Source organism: Eretmochelys imbricata, chromosome 1, assembly GCF_965152235.1.
Source record: "Eretmochelys imbricata isolate rEreImb1 chromosome 1, rEreImb1.hap1, whole genome shotgun sequence".
Taxonomy (NCBI): domain Eukaryota; kingdom Metazoa; phylum Chordata; order Testudines; family Cheloniidae; genus Eretmochelys; species Eretmochelys imbricata.
The window spans coordinates 109,398,971-109,420,855 of NC_135572.1; positions in this window are offsets into that span (position 1 = coordinate 109,398,971).

The window sequence follows — 21,885 nt, forward strand, 5'->3', positions numbered from 1 at the left end:
CAAGTACTGTAGTATAATCTCTTTATCGTGAAAGTGAAATTTACAAATGTAGATTTTTTTTGTTACATAACTGCATTCAGAAACAAAACAATGTAAAACTTTAGAACCTACAAGTCCACTCAGTCCTACTTCTTGTTCAGCCAATTGCTCAGACAAACAAGTTTGCTTACATTTGCAGGAGATAATGCTGCTGCCTTCTTGCTTACAATGTCACCTGGAAGTGAGAACAGGCATTCTCATGGCACTGTTGTAACTGGCATTGAAAGAAATATACATGCCAGATGCGCTAAAGATTCATGTGTCTAGGGTGACCAGATTTCCCATTTTTATAGGGACAGTCCCGTTTTTGGGGACTTTTTCTGATATAGGTGCCTATTACCACCCACCCCCGGTCCTGTTTTTTCACAGTTGATATCTGGTCACCCTACATATGTCCCTTCATGCTTCAAGCATCATTCCAGAGGACATGCGTCCATGCTGATGATGGGTTCTGCTCAATAATGATGCAAAGCAGTATGGACTAACATATGTTCATTTTCATCATCTGAGTCAGATGCTACCATCAGAAGGTTGATTTTCTTTTTTGATGATTTGGGTTGTGTAGTTTCCGCATCAGAGTGTTGCTTTTTTAAGAATTCTGAAAGCATGCTCCACACCTCGTCCCTCTCCGATTTTGGAAGGTACTTCAGATTCTTAAATCTTGGGACGAGTGCTGTAGCTATTTTTAGAAATCTCACATTGATACCCTCTTTGTGTTTTGTCAAATCTGTAGTGAAAGTGTTCTTAAAATGAACAACCTGTGCTGGGTCATCGTCCGAGACTGCTATAACATGAAATATATGGCAGAATGCGGGTAAAACAGAGCAGGAGACGCACAATTCTCCCCTCAAAGAGATCAGTCACAAATTTACTTAACATATTTTTTTTTTAACAAGTGTCATCAGCATAGAAGCACGTCCTCTGGATTGGTGGCCGAAGCATGAAAGGGCATATGAGTGCTTAGCATATCTGGCATGTAAATCCTTGCAATGCCAGCTACAAAAGTGCCATGTGAACACCTCTTCTCGCTTTCAGATGACATTGTAAACAAAAAGCAGGCAGCATTATCTCCTGTAAATGTAAACAAACTTGTTGTCTGAGCGATTGACTGAATAAGAAATAGGACTGAGTGGACTTGTAGGCTCTAAAGTTTTACATTGTTTTATTTTTGAATGCAGTTATGTTTTGTACATAATTCTACATTTTTAAGTTCCACTTCCATGACACAGAGATTGCACTACAGTACTTGTATTTTTCAATTCACCTAATACTATTTCTTTTGTTTTTTTACAGTGCAAATATTTGTAATAAAAATAAATGTAAAGTGAGCACTGTACACTTCTTATTCTATCTTGTAATTGAAATCAATACATTTGAAAATGTAGAAAACATCCAAAAATATTTAAACAAATGGTATTCTATTATTGTTTAACAATGTGATTAATTTTTTTAATCGCTTGACGGCCCTAATTATCTTCCTTTGTGGCCCCAAAAAAGCCACCAGATATGTGGAAAAGAAGACATTAGTGTAACACCCATGGCGCACAAATGTGGGAAATTAACCTATGATAAATATCTTCATCTGATATTGATGCTTCATCTGAGCACAATCCTAATCTGTAGATTGAGTGAGCACTTAAAGATACTTTGATTTTTAACATAAACCAGTAACATTTATAAATAAATGGTCTTTTTAAATGTAATCAATTCTTATCTCCAAGAGGAAAACCTTGGATAGTTTGATACTCTGTTGCACAGATGTTAGTGAACATCATGCTGGGAACTTTTTAAATATCCCAGGCCATATTGTATTGTCTGCCAATAGGTGGGTAGGGTTATGGCCCTGTCCTCTTTGGAATGTCTGGGGCACTAAGGGCCTGTTCCAAAGTCACTGCATTCCACAGAAGGACTTCCATTAATTTCAATGAGCTTTAGATCAGGCCCTACCATTCCTCCACCCCTTGTGCTAATGGACTGTAAAGACCTGGTTTATGGCTGCTCCTGCACAGGTACCCAAATGAGAGTAAGACTTTGTGCACCTGTGCAGGGGCAATTATGATTTGGCCATCTGGGTTTTTTAGGGTATCCTACATTGGCTTCTCCTACATTTTTTCAGACTTTTATGACTGCATCTTTTAAAAATCTGTATGATTATTTTTGTGTAATAAATTGGTATAACAATTTAGGAAATAGGAGGTATTAGTTTTCAGAATATTTTGAAGCAGGTTTTGTAATAGTTACTAGTCTATTTCGCACTCAAGTCATAGCAGCCTTTTGGCTTCATAGGTGGTTGCTTATCCTCTGTGGAAGATTAAGGTTGGATCCATCTGCACCCTGGTTTGAGCAGGAACATTGAGTGCAACAGATTTTGGATCCACTGAGATTTTGTTACCAGAGAAACGTGAAGCCAGGGAAGGAGAGGAGCAAGGAGCTAAGATGCCTAATGTCACATGCCCCTTTTGCTAGTCATCTCCTCTTGACAAAACTTGATATGTTACTGTGCTATGCAGTATGGCATATGCTATAATGCATATCATTATAACATGTCAAATTCAAACAGCAGAAGGTGAGTGGTAGAAATGGCAAGCACTTGGCACAAGTAAGCTGATGGTTTCACTGCTGGGGATCACCTAGGATTCAAATGCAGCAGCAGTGACATTCAACTCTTAGGCCATGTCTATGCTTTCCGGGGATCGACGCTGCAGTGATCGATGCACCTGGGGTCGATTTAGCAGGTCTAGTGAGGACCCGCTAAATCGACCACAGATCGCTGTCCCATCGACTCTGGTACTCCACCAGAAAGAGAAGAGTAAGGGAACTTGACGGGAGAGTGTCTCCCATTGATGCAGCACAGGGTACACACCGCAATAAGTCAGTCTAAGCTACGTCGACTCCAGCTAAGTTATTCACATAGCTGGAGCTGCATAAGTTAGGTTGAATTACCCCCCTATTGTAGACAAGGCCTAAGATGCAGTGAAAGGTGAAACATTATTTCCCCAGGGCCAGCAGGATGAATGTAAGTGGGTGAGGCAGTATATGAGTGACTGTGAGTGGGTAGCTGGCAGCACTACTGAAGATTGGTCTGGTGGATCTGGCACAGGAGTGGGATTCAGGAGAGCTCAATTCTATTCCTGGCTGTGCCCCCAAAATTTCTATGTAACTTTGGGTTACCTCCATGCCTCATCTTCCCTCTCTCTCCCTGTATGTGTACGTATATGTAGCATAATATTTACATATAATAGATTTATTATGAGGATTAATTCATTAGAATTTTGTGAGCTGCTTCAGAGAATTCCCAGGCTGGTTCCACCGCCTTGTCTGAATGTTGGGGGTGGAGGACAGGAAAGGAAGACTAAAGGAGCAGGAAGGAGAATGTTTAGGGTTAAGGAGAAGAATAAAGTGTCTTGGGACAGAGAAGAAGGAAAGAGTATAAGTTTTAGGGTGGATGTGAGTTTTATGGAAGTATCAGGAAGGAGAGACAAAAAATTGAGTGGATCTGGACCATAGCTCTGTCTAACATAGAAGGCTTCAAATAGCTTGAAGTTGTAGTAAGTAGTATGTGTTGGGAGAACTTAAACAAGTTTAAATTCTCAGTTTGTTTAAGCAAACAGAACTTTGGATACCTCTCCCAAATTTATCAAAATGTACAGGTCTCCTTTCTTTCTGTGCTTCCTGGACTACTTGGAATAGGTTTTTTGTTTATGCACACAGCTTTTTTAACCTATGTTATCTTCCCCCAGCACTAACTGTTATCTTGTCCCTGTCTTCCCCTCAACCACAAAATGACAGAATAATGTCATTACATCTCTTGGAGCATGGATTACTATGGAAAACTCTACACCTTTCTAGAGGTTTAGGTGCCATCTTAGCATTTTCTTTTACATGGTTTTAAATGAGGGCTACTATACAAAGACTATGCAAAAATAGACTGCAAGAAATAGACAAAGAAAATAACATTCGCTAAAATGGACATAAATAGGGCCAAAAGCAGAGACTCTGAGCCAAAATCATCCCTCATGTGTAACTCCATTAACTTCAGCAGAGTTGCACCAGGCATTCATTTGGCCTGTGGAATCAATGAGAGAAAAATAACCCAAACAGAAAAAAGGAGAAGAAAAATGATAAAGACGGATAAATAATAAAACTATGGGGCAGATGGTTCCTGCCAGCCCTATATTTGTATGACGCTACCACCCTTCCTCCTGATGTAACCAGTGGGGCTGTTCAATGTGAGTAAGGGTGGAAGAATCTGGTCCTTTGTGTGGTGCACTCAAGAAATAAAGAAATAAAGGGAAGAATATTCGAAGGAGAAAAGGGAAGAGAAGCAGAAGACTCACGGCCATTGTAATGAACTCTGTAAAATGCAAATGTTAGTGGGATGACATAGAGCTGTTGCAAACTTGGGCCAAATTTACACTTGCATAAATATGGAGTAATTTCATTGGCTTGGAGTGACTCCTCATTTATACACATTGTAACAGAGCAAAATTTGGCCCTTATTTAGATTGAAGTCTAATTTCCTCATAAAATGTGACATAGTAGCTAAAATGAATATGGCTAAAGTTTTTGAGGGGCTGACAAATGCCTCCCTGAATATTTCATCCTTTTGTTGGTGTTCAGACTAAATTTACTTCACCATTTCTTCAAATGCTGGAAGAAATATTGGGGAGATGAGAAGGGACTGATTCTCCATTCACTCACACCGATGTGATGTGGATCAGGAATAGCTCCACTGATAACAATGGAGTTATATTGTTGTAAAATCAACCAATGGAAGTGGAGAATCAGACTCTGGACTTCTATGAATGAGCTCTACCTTTGCTGAGAGTCAGATTCCTTAGAGCAGTGGTTCTCAAACTGGGGTCCACGGACCCATGGGGGGTTCATGAGGGTACTCCAGGGGGTCCATGAGTCACATCCAAGGCCGCTGGCCCTGCTGATCAACTTCTCCTTCCCAGTGCCTCCTGGACACCAGGGAACAGCTGTTCAGCGGCATGCAGGAGGCGCTGGGAGGGAAGGGGAGGAGCGGGGATGGGATGCACTCATGGGAGGGGGCAGAAAGAGGTGGGGAAGAGGAGGGGCAGGGGTGAAACAGGGGTGGGGCATTGGGGGATGGGGTGGAGTGGGAGCGGGGCATGAGGCTGAGTTGGGGTTGAGCACCCCCAGGGAAAATTAGAAGCTGACTTGGGGATCCGTGAAAAATTTTAAATCAAAATGGGGGTCCTCGTGTGGCTAAAGTTTGAGAACCACTGCCTTAGAGGTCTCGAGTCCTAGTTGTCTGTGTATTGGAGTGGGAATAAAGATTCTCTGTCAGTGTCTCATTATGGTACCAATCCTGTGTGTACCTCTTGTGCTCTCTCTCTCCTGGCAGACAATTGGCAGCAGATAAAAAACTGAACCATAAGAGAGACCATTTAACATAATTCAAGATACAAATATTGAACTTTTAATAGATGACAATGATATTATTAACTAGAGTGTATGATGTCATTTAAAAAATAAAAAATCATCCCCCTCACACAAATATAGCTGTTCAGACAACAACCCCCTGGTTTTCGTATTTGTTCTGAAAAAAAGCCATGCTTGTTCGTTCAGGAATTTGTTAAAAGTTAAGTTCCTGGAAGAAAAGACTCTGCTTATTCAGCTGTTCCTCTCCCCTACCCAAAGATCTTAGATGGAATTACAAACATTAATAAATGTGTGTACACATTACATACAAAAACTACATTAAAGGAACATTATGGTTGCAAAATCAAGCACTTGATGCTAGGAAAAGCCAGAATTAAGGTTGCCTATGCAACCTAAATTTGGCCCCCTTGTGCGTATTCATTATGGTACCATTTGGGGGGTAGGATGGGTTGTTTGTTTGTAACATCATCACTATTTTTTCTACAGAACCTCATTCAGTGCATTGGATTGATGCATTAAAATGAGCACCATTCAATATATTGTTTTATTGTCATTGTTCCAAGTATGACCTCCAAGCCTTATTTCCTACACATAATACAAACCGTGTTCTGAACACAGAATTGTTAACTTCCTCATGGACTTTTCTATGGTGCTCATCACCATAGTATCTAACCCAGTCTTGCTTCTTCCCCATGCCTGGGTCCCCAATCCCTGTTGCTCTGTCTTAGTCCCTGTCCCCACCATCCTTGTCCAGTCTGTTTCTCTCACTCCCTGGCCTCCAGTTGTTTCCCCATTCCCCACTTGCCCTCATGGGCTCCCAGTCTCCCATCATAGGCTTCTCATCCAATCTCAGTCTTCCACCCTCCTCCATAGCTCCTCTTCCCAGTTTCCATACTTCCCAGTTCCTTGTCCCTGCCTCTTTGCCCAGCCAGACCCAGTCTTTACACTTCTTTGGCTCCTGGTCCGATCTCAGTCACTATTTCCCTACCCAGTTAGTCTAGTCTCCCCACCACCCCAACTACCAGTATGTCTCCCTGCCCAGGCAACCCAAGTCTTCCCCACTCTGCCCACCTGGTCCCAGGGCTTCCAATCCTAATATGTCTATGCGCCCAGTCCCAATCTTCCCACAGCCTAGCTCCTAGTCTTCTTTCCAGCCAATCCCAGTGTCCCACTCACTCACTTCCCAGTGTCACTTTCTCTCCTCCCAGCTAGCCTCCAGTTCCAGGACCCACCCCCACCTGCATAGGCTCCTTGTCCCAATCTTTTCTCTACACGTACCTCACATCCGGCTTTTGTCCCTTCTGCTTTTGATTCAGATGGCTTCCTTCTCCATGCTGCCTGGGCACTAGCAGGGGTGTCATTGAAGAGTCTCCCTACTTTTAGTTCTGGTGCCTGGCCCCATCCTGCCCTGTAACAGTCAGAAGTTGCAATTACACGGGAAGTCTTGTGTGAATCCTGCAGTTGGAGCATGCTCATTATATACAAAAGTTTTGGAGAATTTAGTCTGAAGCTCCAACAAGTCTCTAGTGAGCTTATGCAAACTGTGATTTTTTTTTCCAGAGGGTTACTTTTATCTACATTAAAGTCACAAGTTGTTGTCAGTAGTAAGAATGTACATGATGCCAAGCTTTACTGTTGTCATAGAGGAAAGGCCTTTCTTCCAAAGAAGCAGTTGCAAAGTTATGCAGACTTCCCATTTAAAACAAGTGTTGCTTCATACTTGTGTCCTCAGGAAGTCACTGACGTCAATGAGAGCTTTGCTGTTGTTTCAGTGGAGCCAGGATTTCGCTCATAGGCCTCCTCTTGACAGCCCACAGGCCAGCATTTTCACATGTGGTCCATAAGCTAATTGGCTGTTATATTTTATTTATTCATATTATGGCAGCACCCAAAGACTCCAGTTGGGAATTGGGCTACATTTTGCAAGGTACTTTACAAACAGGTCATGGTCCCTGCCCCCAAAGAATTTGTATCTAATTTTAAACAGGATGAAATAAATACGCCTTCCAAAAATAGGAAAGAAGGGAGGACAAGGGTAATAAGTTCATCTAGTTATATATGCTAGCTATTTGCACAACTTGATCTCATCTTTTAAAAACTTTTTGAAAATTAACAAATAAATGTCAGCTATGCGCAACTACCACTCACCCTATTAGTTATGAGTTTGCTGATTTCTTGTAGGAGTCACAACGGAAGTGGGTCTTGAAGAGGGATTTGAAGAAGGAATGGTTATGACCTTATGGACTATTTTAGGGAAGGCGTTCTGTGTGCAAGGGGATGTGCAACCACTAATTCAGGTCTTGGCATGAGTAACTTAAAAAAAATCAGGACAGGCCAAAAAGATTTCTTTGTCCTATTGAATTGGATAGAGCCATGTATAAGGGAACAGTAGGGAAAAGGTGTTCTGATGTATTTCCATGGCCTCTGTTAAAAATGAATTCTTTTGATGTGTGTAGAATATTATTTTTACATTCATATAATGCACCTATCAAACTCTAGGTATGCTTATAATAAGCAAGAAAAAACACTACTATTATATTTCTGCCAACAAATGGTAATGTCCATGAAAAGCCCACTGGAAAACTACAACAGGCATCTTTACTTAATTGTTCCTGTGAATAGGTCAGAAGTATATTCCAGAGACTTATGCAATAGTAAGGTCCTTGTGGCATGTCTGCTTTTATAGAGTTATTAAACACTAACATGTAGCACATGCTGCATAAAGTAGAAGAAAGAAAGCTCACTCTGCCTTCTATTCAAAACCAATAAATGTTTTAGTGGATGAGGATAACAGATCTCTACATTTTGCTATAGAGGGAGAGGAGATGAGGTCACTTTAGGAGCTATTACTGTTTTGGAGATGGAAACCCGACTCACTAAATTAGAAGGTAGGTATGTATGGAGTCTTGATTTTTGTCAATTATTTATTTATTTTAGTGGAAATCTGCTGGAATGGTTAAGGAAAGGTTGTATTTCCCACAGTCCTTAAAGTGGTACATGCTTGGCTTTAATATATGAACATCACACCACAAATAATATATATGGGTTGTGCTTTTAAGTCTCTATTATGTGTTGTGGTTTGGTTTTTACTTGTAAGGAAATAAAATTTAGTTGTCTCCAAACAAGTTATTTATGGGAAGATTCAAACTACATTGTGACCTGTTCTAAATTTAAAAATGTACTGAGATAATTGAACATCTCCATTTAATATCTGAGAACATTAATTATTTTATTAGATTCTTTCTCTTTGCACTAGCATGGTCCATCCGTTTGATTGAACACAGTTTGTTTCCAAGCCAAAAAATGTTGGATAAGGAACAGAATTTTTACTACACTGTGTTACACTAATCCAGGACCTTGAGGGATTTATTAGTTGAAGATTTTTGCCTTCCTCTCACCAGGGGTGTGCCAACTAAAGTGTCAGGGAAGGCTGTGCCTTCTCTTTTTTCTTTCTCCCTCGGGGAAATACTGTGCTGCTCTAATTGGGCTATCTTAACAATGTTGGCTCTCTAGGAATACAAAGTGCTGTACATGTTTGCAGTATATTCAGACATTTAGCAACATATTGTTTTAATTAATTTTGATCCAGTAGCTGATAGAGGCAGAAGATTCAGTTTATGGTTGAAGAAAAAGCCTTATATCATACAAACTTTTCCTGGCTGATTTAAAGAGTGATGTTGATAAGTTTCAAATGGTCCCTTCCTCTTCATTTGGAAGGATGAAGGCTGTGACAGAAGATGATGGTGCTAAAGTAGATAGAAAATAGGCTGTCTCTAGGATCTATGAAGAAAGATATGGGGGCAAAGAGCATGTGAGGCTATAGAATGAACAAACATGAATATATGTGAATAACTATACACAACAATAGGCGAGTAGTTGGTGCAGTTCGTTGACACTGCTTTCACAGTCTCAAATGCTGAGTCTTTAAAACACTAAGGCTATGTCTACATTACCACTTATGTTGGTATAACTCATGTCACTCAGGGGTGTGAAAAAACACACCCCGAGTGACATAAGTTACACTGACACAAGCGTCAGTATGGAAAGCTCCCGCCGACATAGCTATCGCCACTTGTTGCGGGTGGTTTAATTATGCTGACAGGAGAGCTGTCTCCCATCAGCTTAGAGCAGCTACACAAGACATCTTACAGCAGTATAGCTGCATCAGTACAGCTGTGCCATTGTAAGCTCTCTAGTGTAGCCATAGCCTAATATAGGCCTCCATTTCTTGTCACCATTTTATTCTCTGTTACTCCCTTACCATTGCACGTTAAATGGAAACTGGGATAGTAATAGGATTTTTTTTGTCAGAAATATTATGGTGGTGTTTTTTCTTGCTTTTTATAAACATACCTAGAGTTTGATAGGTGCATTATATGAATGTAGAAATAATATTTATATGCACACACCTAAATAAAAGCCAGCTAGAGATTAATTAGCAGTCTATGTTGGCATTCCATATATTCACTATTTTTTTTCTCTGATCCTCATCTCAGGGGAGAGGGTCTCTATTAAAGTTTTGACTGTCTGAACTTTTAAGTCATCAGTAAATGTAAAGAAAAAAATCTTTCTCACCTTATCACTGAGAATAATTATAGCCCACAAAACCAGGGCAATGATTTTTTTTTCTTAACTTTATTTCCAGATTAACTTCCACCCCCACCCCATAAAAGAAGCTGTGCTCTATAATGCAACAAGCACTCTCACCTGTCTGCCTATGGAAAACAGATGCACATTTTTATTGCATCTGTTGTATGAACTCCACCTTTAAAACTTCTAATTGAAGCTACTGCATGTCTCCCACATCACTACCTTTGTGAATTGTAAAAAAAAATATTTCCTCTAATCTGCACATTTTCATTTGGCAATATGATCCACACCCCACCATCAATGGCATTTTCGAGATATGTTTTGTGCAGCTATTTTGTGGAATGACGCAAGCATTAAGAGAACTAAGGAAAAATAATTGTTGATCATCATGATCAAAGACGTGTTTGCTAGGACACTTCAAAGATCATATTTCATTAACTGTAAAATTAGGGGCCTGAGTCTGCAATCTTTATTTACATCTCATGAGTAGTCTCTCTCAAATCAGTGTGTCAAGATTACTCTTGTAAATAAGAGTTGGGCTTGATTTTTGGCAATCCTTAGCTGTAGTCTTCCTTGCTTAAAATATCTCCATCACAGGCTGACGATTCCACCTGTTGATTGTTCTACTACAAAGTATACCTTTTCGTTCATATTTCAAGGGCCTGCTAAAGATTTTCTATTTTTGGTAAGGACGATATTGTTTGACTGTATTTTTTCTAAAATAATATTGAAGGCAGTGGAGGACTGTCTGTTCACTAACTTTCTCTTTGCCTGAGTTTGCCAAGTTAGCAGAGTGTTTTGTTTTGTTCTTGTTTTTTTCATGTTTATGCCTCATTAGACAAGTATGGTCACTTCTGTACCTGTCACATATTTTTGCACTGTCCACCAGCTAATGCAGTTCTGAGTGCATCTGTAACTAGTAAAAAAATTTCCTTTCACAGCAGTTTCCTGAAACTTGTGTGTCAGCTGTTAGTGCCTGATCCTGCAGATTCAACTTAATAGATAACATTCCGTAGCTGACTGAGCTGTTCAGTGCCAGAAGGCAACTGTTTCTGGCTCCGCAGGAAGGTGACCTGTTCAGGCTGACCTACTGCGGAAGCCATAGAATTGAAAACAAACTTTTTCTTCAGCTGAGAGTTTAGGAGCTTCCTGTTAGAAAAAGCTCATGCAAATTAGCTCTTCACCTTCTGTGCTGAAGTAGTCTCAGTTCTCAGGACCTTCAGTGCCCTTCAGTCTCCTCATCCACAGCCTTGAAACCATTTCTAGTTTAGAGCAATTCTCCCATATAACGGTAGAGGTTGGGGATATGGCCATTTCTAGATCAATCTTCTGAACCTTGGAGTTCTGAGGAAGGGTCATCTACCAGTCATCAGAAATACTTACAAGGCATCTCCCCTTCATCCCCATAGTGCCAAAATGGGCCTTCCCCATATTGCACTTACACTCTCCCACCTCTCCTCATTTTCACCAAAGATTATCAGCTTTTTATAAACTTCAGCGTGCATGTTCACTGTGTTGCTCTGCCTGCCTGATCCTCAGCATACAGTTATCAAATAGAGAAAGGTCCAATTGTACTTGGACCGCAGCCTCTTTATGCTTTTACCCAAGATAATTGACATTCAGTCCACTGGTTACAGTCTCCTGGCCCCCTAAATATTGTTAAGGCATCAGGGAGCACCTTAAGGATGGGAATTGAACAGTTCAACACCATTCCCAATGTGTTCTGGGCTGAGTCATAGACAGAGGAGTGGGCAGAATGGAATGCCTAATTCCCTTTCAGAACTGGGAATAGCCTCTGGGGCTTCAGAGCATGGGAAGTCTGCAGATCTCCCTGGGGCCAGCAGCCAAGATAACATCTGCTGGAAATGACCCAAACATTTCTGCCTTAAACTTAGAAATCTTAACTGACATATTTGTTTAAAAATGAGCAGGGAAATGTTAGAGCTTTCCTTAGAAAACTTCAAATCTGGGGCCAGATTATGCTCATCTGCTCTGCAGGTGCACAGTGGAGTAGAGAAGGTGAAAGCAGCCCACATCCTTTGCCCCCTTGTGCACACATGCAGAAGTGGGCACTGTCTCTGTATTCATCAGAACACAAAGACTGCTTTATTCATATGTGAAGACTGAGGACTTAGGGCTGCCACTTCCCCAGATGGCCCACATTGCTGTCCAGGTATACAGTGTTGTGTGCTTCATTCCCTGTTTTTTCCCCTGGCACATTGGGGAGTTTCTGAGGGCTCACTACTGCCCTCAATGCATATCTGTGCTTGAGTGGTATAACTGAGCTCATAGAAAGTGTTAGATGCGTAGCAGTGGATGAAGAAGCAATTCAGACTTTACTTCCTAGTTTCTTTGTATTATTTATGGTTTGCAACAACAAAAAAGGTTTTAATTCATTGAACATGTATAGCTAAATCTTGAAGACCTTACTCAGTTCTCTGATGCCAAAAATGTATTCCAGAGCATGCACAAAAAACAGAACTAATGACTGCAATAGGACTTTTACCTAACTAAGAACTGAGGGTTCAGCAAAGGGGGCCATTTGTGTTAAAATAAGACATACTGAACATATGCAGGACTTGCTATTCTTAATATTTTAGGTGTACTTTGCAACAGTAATTGTGCATCATTCACCTGAATGGGAAGTTTATCCACAGACGGAAAAATCTCGTGATTATTTCAATGCAAGTATGTGGTGTTTAAAACATGATGCAATTGCAGTTTATTACAGTTGGGAGGCAAGTTTCATGACAAATGTATGAAGAGACTGTGCTGTCTTGATGAAAGCCATTTTGTCCAGGTCTATGGCACTTTTGAAAAGTAGGGATATTTTAAAATAACCATGTTTATATAATGGCAGTGTTCAAACAAACTGACAAAAGCAAGGGAATCCACAGCATTCACTTCAATAGCCTCTTTTGTCATTCCTAAGAATTAGCAGAGATGAGCCTCTCAGAGAAGGGGAAAGCTGCGCAGGGGCTTAGAGGGGACAAATAATCTGGCCAGTCTGCCTAGTGGGTCCCCTCTCCTCAGTGAAGAGCCCAACGGTTGTTATTCACTGGCTTCTACTTCACTCTCCATCCACCCTTTGATCTGCTGCGGCCTGGAAAGCAAGTAGGACTGTACCTCTGCCCCAGACCGCCCGCTTTCATCACAGGGCTTTCACCCACCCAGAGTACTCAAGAGAGGAGGTTGTGCACACAAAGATTCTTTTCTCCCTCCCGACTCCAGAACAAAGAGGGTATTGGGGAGATGAGTAGAGGCCAGTTGGCGTCAATTATGTACAATTGCCAGGGGAGCAGAAGAGATCAGTGCTCAGCTGACCAGCTTTAGTTTCCCACCCATATTCTCTCTTGACTTTCCCCTTCATGTCCATGGCCACAGCTTTAAATTCTTCGGCAGAGCATGGTGCTTCTGCCCTGCCCACCAAACCTTTAATGTTGCCGTCTTTGAAAACTTTTATGCAAGGCACTTTAATGAGATTTTCTTCAATCACAGCGAGTAGGGAAAGGTAGTTCTCAGGACTCTTTGCTTTTCTCTGGTCCCAGGAGCTAATGGCACCATAGTGCCTTCCTCAGAATAGTCAAACTGGAAAGGGGAAAGATGTTATGCAATATGCATAGCTGTGTATATTTGAATTATCTATATTACAATTATCTAGATATGCCTGGAGGCTGCTGGACAACTTGTGTTCATTCTGTTGGATTTAGGCTGCTTTTTAACATGCACTTCTTAGTTATCAATCTATACTGTACTCATCAACATGGTATCTGAGCACCTTACAGAACTGTATAGGTTCAATGTGTAGTTTAATCAGTGTTGATCTTTGGTTCTCTTGCTTCTTCCACTGTATGAGAGGAAAAGGTTTCCATTACTAGTAATAATAATAATTAATAATAACTATAATGACAATATATAATTAAGGTTGCTGTTGTCCTCCAGGAGATGAGATTTGTGATCATTCTAATATCTTGAGGAAGGGAGTTCCAAAGCCATGAGTCAACCACTAGGAAAATTTGCCTCCTGCTGTCGTCCTTTTGGTCTAGAGATCCATTGTCCTTTAGGAGCACAGTATTGTATAAGATCATGGGTACAGAGAGAGGGGTCACTGAAGTAGCTTGAGCCCAACGCAGTCATTATCTGAAGATAAGGATCAGAGCCTTGAATTTGTTTCCACGAGGAATCAATGTTATCTCTACAGTGACTTGTTAACATTACCCTATGTTACTTAATGAATAGGCTGTCACACTAGCTGGCCTGTTGTTCTTCCCTGGGAACAATGTCTTGCGATAGCTGAGCTTGAAAGTCACAGCTTCATGGATCACTATGGTTAAGCCAGCATCCAACAGGATGAGGCATAGCCTTCTGGCCAGTCAGAGATGGAACAAAACATTTTTGGCAGCTGTTCCTATTTCAGAATCTAATTGCCACTTAAGACGCTTAGCTTGCAAATTTATTTATGTGATCGGAGTTGCACCCTCTTGAATTATGGTGATGCCTTGGTTATTGCTAGTTGTCCTAAATGCTTCTCTTTTTTCCAGATAACTTCATTTCCATCTTTCCTGTGTTTCACTTCAATCAGCTGCTTATCAGCTACACATTAATATCACTTGGACACAAGGAGAGATGGGCCACAGTACTGTTATCATTACCTGTAATGGACAAAGAGTTGGCGAGTTATTTGTGCAGTATTAGAATTGAGGTCGTCAATCTCCCCCTTAGAGTTTTACGTATTTATTGAGTAGGCTCATGGTATGGTTACAGCTTTGTGAAACTGCAAAATTGATAGAAGTTTCAGACTATCTTAAAGATCTCCTTTCTTAATAGATCAAGAGAGGTGAAAATATCCACTCCAAATCCTTCATTATTTGTCCCACAGACATAGTGCATAGCGATGCTGCAATAATACGTGAAAACTTGTCACACTGACTCAACATAGCAAAAGTTTAATCCTAAATCCAACATCTACACTGCAAAATATGTGTAAGTGAGGAATGTGCACTTTTTCCAACAGTGCAAAAATACATTTTTAGAGGGATTAAAGAACCTCAAAATTGGGGAGATCCTGGTTGGTTCAGATAAACATCCAGAAGTTTGGATGCTTATTGAGGCTCCTAGAAGAACCCCTGAACTCTCCTCTAAAAACCCAGCAGCAACCCCCACACCCCCCCACACACGTGTTGTCTTTTGGAAGAGACCTCTTCCTCATTCATTGAAATAGCAGGTCAGTTCTCACTCCATTGCTCTTGAGGTCTGGGCTGGTTTCCTTCAAGCCCCTTCAGTCACCAAGGTGTTGCCTTTCTTTCTTCCCTTTGGGTTCTCTTCAAATCCCTATCTCATCTGTTCAGCTGCCTTTGCTGGCTGCTCCCTGAGGTTGGTTCGTATTAAATAAAGGGGAAACTCTTATAAAATATAAAAGGTATTTTAAAATTAAAATGTAGATTTTCATTTTCCTTCACTGGTTCAGCCTGGGCATAAAGATGAGAAACTTCCATGGGAGCTCTTTCCCCTATATATCAGGGTTACATTCAGTATCAATATTTCATGCATTAGTATTTTCAGAAAACCTGGTTAGTGAGGCCAGCTGCCTTTTGATTCTTTTAAATCTATAAAATGAACAAACACTATGTACAGAATGGTTAACATATCAGTCATTCTCTCTCTGATTACAGAAGTAGTTTGTTGCAGCCAGTTTCTCCTTCTTGAAATAGAGTATTCTACTAAGAGTTTACTTATTTTATCTCAGGACGTGTGTAACAGCTGTGTTTTATAAAGAGAAGAAATCTTGGTCACTGCTAATCTAACCTATATCCAAAATTCTTAAAGAAAAAAATAACTAGGTAGAATAAAGTCTTATCAACTCCTAACTCTAGGGTCACTATAAATGGTCTAAAAATTGCATGTTTGTGAAGAGTGTAATCAAAGTAAGATTCTGGTATCTTATTACATGACGTGTGCCTAATAACTTTTTAAAAATAAATTGTTTTGGTGCCACAGAACACACTCTACTTGTTTACACTACACTACACGGTAATTATTAACTGTCATGCCAGGGGCGTATCATACCATCAGACTTTAAGCAAAGGACACATTGACTTCAACAGGAAAATCTGCTTTAAAATTGTTGCAACCATATGGCCTAAAGCTTTACATTGGTTTTTAAAATTTGTTATTAAGGACCTGATACAAACCCCACTGAAATCAATGGACAGTCTCCCATGGATTTGAACTGGCTTTGCATCTGGTCCTAAATTATCAGGGGTCTGTGCTACAGTTATCAGTAACCTTTATAGTGTGGACTGGGACTAATATACAAGGTAACAGCTAATCAGAACACAGCTTGTGTGTGTGTGTGCTGATAAAGTGTTTTTTTGTTAATGGTTACAGTTCTGTTTTCAGGATAGTGAAAGAAGTCTACAGCCTCACTAAAATTAACACTGAGTGACAGTGCTTGTTTATCAAACGTATACGTGAACTCTGACTACATACCAATATAAAAGCATTCTTCAAATTTGTGTATTTGAGCTGAGAAAATGGTTCAGGTTTATTTTTACTATAATTAGATTCAATATTTTTTTTTTGGAAGTTAAACACTTAAAGAGAAGACTGTTTTGTAGCAATCTGGATGTAATTAAAGATATTTTAAAAGCCTTTAGATTCCTTTCACAATATTATTTAGATCCTCAAACTGTGAGAAACTTGAAAAACATAGTTCTGTTACATTTTTCCCATCAGTAATGGTATTTTCCTTTTTATTGTAGAATGGTCTTATATCACTGAGCCATAACATGCCCCCAGATTTTCCTGCATACATTGCTTTTTATTAGTAAATTGATGTCTGAGGTTAGATTTGCAATCATAATCCCTTGAGTTGGATTCCTGTTTAAAATCATCCAGCTCTTTTAGTATATTTTAGGACTATAATATTGCATTAGATTTAAATTTTTGTCTAACATTGTTAATACCTAAGCATTGGGCCAGCTTTACCGATGGAGAGTAAACAATAGTCATCAATAAAAATGATGGATGGGGGAAAAACTGACAATTGGTAGCCTCAGTTCATAAGAAATATTGGAATCAGGTCAAATTCAGCTCATGGTCAGAATTTGTGAAGGATGGAATGAAAGAATTTGCTAGTAGATGAGTAAAGCTTAATTTAGCTGCGTTATTTGTAGAGTCATAGGTTGGTTTTTTTTGTTTGTTTTTTTAATGCCAGAAGGGACTATTATGATCATCTAGTCTGATTTGCAGCATAACATGAGCCATGTATTTCATCTGATAATTCCTGCATAGAGGCCATAACGTCTGGCTGAGCTAGAGCATATCTAGTTTTGATATAAAACTTAAAAGCAACAGAGAATTTACTATAACCCTTGGTAAATGGTTACAATAGTTTATTACGTTCATTGTTAAAAATTTCCAGCTTGCTGATTTCAGCTTCCAACTATTAGAATTTATATAGCTTTGTCTGATAGATTAAAGAGCCCTCTAGTATCAGTATAGTCTCCCTGCTTAGGGGTTTGTAGACTGTGATAACATTGCCTATTATCTTTCTTTTTTGTGAGCTTAAATAGACTAAGCTCCTTTTAGTCTCACAATGAAAGGCATATTTTCCAGACCTGAAATCATTTTTGCAGGTCTTCTCTGAACCCTCTCCAGTTTTTCAGTATCCTTTTTGAAGTGTGATTACCAAATTTCAGAATTCTAGAAGTGATCTCACCCATGCTGTGTTATGAAACATTGATTAGGTGTAGTCTGTGCTATAAATTGAAACAATAGTTGTAACTGGATTCAGAGACAACCAGCAAGCACTGGGACCACTGGCGGTTTTATAGACTATAAAACCAGAAGGGACCATTGTGATCATCTTTTGTGACCTCCTCTATAATACATGCTACAGGACTTCCCTGGGTTAATTCCTATTTGATTTAGGTCATATCAAGACTAGATGTTTTTCTAAAAGATTTGTCTTGATGAAGAATCCATCACAACCCTCTGTAAATTGTTCCAGTGGTTAATTACCTCTGCTGTTAAAAATTGCTGCCTTATTTCTAATCTATCTTCAATTTACAGCTTTTGGATATGGTTTATACCTTTGCCTCCTACGTTGAAAAATCCTCTATGATCAGATTTCTGTTCCCTATGTAGGTACTTACAGACTCTGATCAAATTACCCTTTATTAGGCTCATGGAACTCAATCTGTTTAGTTTATCATTGTAAATCATGTCTTCCAATCCTTTAATCTCATTGCTCTTCTCTGAACCCTCTCCAATTTATCAACATCCTTCTTCAATTATGAGCACCAGAACTGGATGCAGTATTCCAGTAGCAGTCACAGCGGAGCCAAATACAGGAGTAATATAATCTCCTCAGCCCTACTCACTATTCCCCTGTTTGTACATCCAAGGACCATATTAGGACTTTTTGCCACAGCATCTCACTGGGATCTCATGTTCAGCTGATTATCCACTATGACCCCCAAGTCCTTTTCTGAGTCACTCTTTTTTCCAAGATAGAGGCCCCCATCCAGTCAGAATGGCCTACGTTCTTTGTTCCTAGATGTATCATCTTATATTTGGCCTTATTGGTTGCTTCCACCCAGCTTATCAAGTGATCCAGATCACTCTCTATCAGTGACCTGTCCTCTTACCATTCCCCCAATCTTTGAGTCATCTGTAAACTTTATCAGTAGTATGGGGGTAAGAATGGGTCTTTCCGGGATCCTCCTAGAAACCCATTCTCTTGATGATACGTCCTTGTTTATAATTACTTTTTTCAGACCAATCAGTTAGCCAGTTTTTAATCCATTTAATGTGTGCCATTGTGATTTTTGTATCATTCTTGTTTCGTAATCAAAATGTCGTCATGTAGTGCCAAGTCAAATGACTTATAGAAATCTAAAAATATTACATCAACACTATTATATTTATTACTCACATGAGAATGGTTGCAGGAATAGGCCTTAATGACTTTTAAAAGCTCCCTGTGTGTCTGTATTTAATTTAATTTATTTATTTGTGCAGCATTGTAAGCGTATATGGCAAGTTTGGAAAAATTTTAAAGCTAATGCTTGAATCTGATTTGTAAGCTAAAGCTGATTGAGCACAACTCACTCACTCCCCCAAAATAAAAACACACTCCACCAAACTGATGTCTTCTACAAACACACTAAACGTATGGACCAAATTCTCCTCTCAGTTATGCTGATAGAACTCTACTGAAGGCAATAGGATTGCACAGATGTAGCTGAGAGAATTTGTCCCTGCATGAGTATCTGTGCAAATTAAGCATTAGAAGCATTCCTGCTTTCCAGATAATTATGAATTGCTTCCCTTTTGTCACCCACCCATGATGCCATCTGATTTTTATGTTCCTTGGCCCCAAGCGTGTTAGCCTCATTAACCTTACTTGATAAACTGTTCCAAAATTTATGATTCTCATGTGAAAAAGTGCTTCCTGACGGATGGCTAGAATTTGTTTGTCTTTAATTTCTACCTTTGCCCTCTTGTCCTATTATGTGTACGAGGCTGAAAATAGAAACTTGAGGTTGGCGAGTCTACACTTTAAAATGTATTCCAGTTAAAATTCTTTTTACTTTTTTCCTAAAGAGTTATCTCGATTTAGAATGGTTTAACCAGCGTTCCTATTTGTTTTCTTTTAGACTCTATTCTATACTAGTGTCATTCCCTATGTTTTCATAAGTTCTACATTGTGGTGATAATACATGCATGAAATCACATTAATGGAAGGTTCTGGTTTGAGATTTTACAAGCACAAAAGTCAAGAAATACAAAGTTTTTTGTACCCACATCAATGATCACTCAGATGCTTTATACAAATGTACTCTATTATATTACTCTAATGTTGTTAGCTTTATTGGATTATTTTATATGTGTAATGAGACCAAGAAATAGTTATTGTTTGAACTTTAGTATACACTCTGTTGATATTTGTGTGGTTAAAACTTCAACCATAAGTTACAACAATGTAATTTTATTGCACTAAGTGGCAAATCCTCAACCCCAACCTCGCCTTAGTAGCCAGGCTGGTCATTTTCCAATGCCTAGGGGTTGGGAACAGAGGAATTTTAATGTCCAGGTCACAAAAGTGGAATCTTTTTCTTCTTTTCTATTGGCATGCAGTAGCCTGTCCATACAATTCCATAGCAGCCGATCCTTTCGCTCCACCTCTTAGTGGAAATATCCACCAACCCCTCCATACTGTTGTGCAAAGAGCCCTGTGAAGTGTGTACACTCTGTACACTACTCCAAATCCTACCTACTCTATCCACAGCAGAACCACACTGGCATTACTTCTGGAGCAGGCTGCAGCACTGTGTCTCTGGAGGCAGGGGAACAAATTTGTGCCCTTAATCACTATTTTTAAGCTTTTTTTTTCTTTTAAAAAGAAAGAGAAGAAAAAGAAATAGCTCAGTAGATTGATATATAGTTAATAGTCAAATATTGGACCCACTGAGAAGTACTACCATGAGTAAGGACTGAGCTCTAATGCAATATTTGCAGATATTGTAGTACAATTTAATCTGTTTTCTAGGTAGATACACATTCATACCAAATTTTACATGCTTTCTGGTTGTGAGACTCAGAATTCACTGTCCTCCGCAAAGTTTGCGATATATTTGAAAGCACCGGCTCCATCAGAAAAGCTTGAAGTCTTTAAACTACAATTTGAGGACTTCAATAGCACAGATATAGGTGTGAGGTTTTTTGCAGGAGTGGTGGGTGAAATTCTGTGGCCTGCGTTGTGCAGGGGGTCAGACTAGATGATCATAATGGTCCCTTCTGACCTAATATCTATGGGGAAAAAAAGCTAGTGTGTATATATAGTATTTTGAACATCAAGTTCTCTATGAGTCTGGATCTTTCTTTATAAATTTAATTCATTTATCTTATGAAAAGAGATACTTCTGCTATAATGCTCCTTATCTAGGAGAAAGTGGCATCTCATTCAAGAAAAAGAGACTGTATTTTTCACTGCATGCATCTGATGAAGTGGGCTGTAGCCCACAAAAGCTTATGCTCAAATAAATTTGTTAATCTCTAAGGTGCAACAAGTACTCCAGTTCCCCTTAGTAAACTTACTTAAACCATGGTTTTATAGGGGAGGGATTGGGAATCGGGACACAGGGTTATGTTTTAGTTATATTTTGTTTTTTGTCACTATAAATATAAAGCAAAGAGACAAATGTAAAACATGAAATACAGTGATCCTTAGCATGAAGATATGAGACTGCTGCTAATATTACATCTTCCTGTGATTACAGTATTGATAGGGTAACATTAATTGTATGCAGATGCATAGGCACTGAGGGGTTTTTTTTTCTTTTCCCCAGGGGTACTCCACCCCTCCCCCCCGCGCTCTGCCCCAAGGCCTTTCCTCTGCTCCGTGCTCCTCCCCCAAAGACCCACCCTCACTCCAGCTCTTCCTACCCCCGCTCTATCCCCTCCCTGAGGCCCCCGCAAGCTCGCTGCTCTCTGCCCTCCTCCAAGCCCCTCCCCCAGCCACCAATCTGCTAAGCAGGAGTGCCTCCAAACAGCTGAGCCTATTTTTTTTTTCCTGTGGGTGCTCCAGCCCTGGAGCACCCATGTTGTCTGCACCTTTTTGCAGAGGTAAAGGAGGATTTCATTTTATTAGTTGAGTGGCAGCTGCCTATAGTTAACATGATTTTGACTATTTTAAACCTTAAAACCTGTTTGGTAACAGCATTATAAAAATATCATTTTCTTTACAAAAATAACCTTCTGCCACAGGATTCCGGGAAAGAAGGTTGGAACACCAAAAATAAAAATTTACTATGACAAATATTCCAATACTTAGGGAGGTAA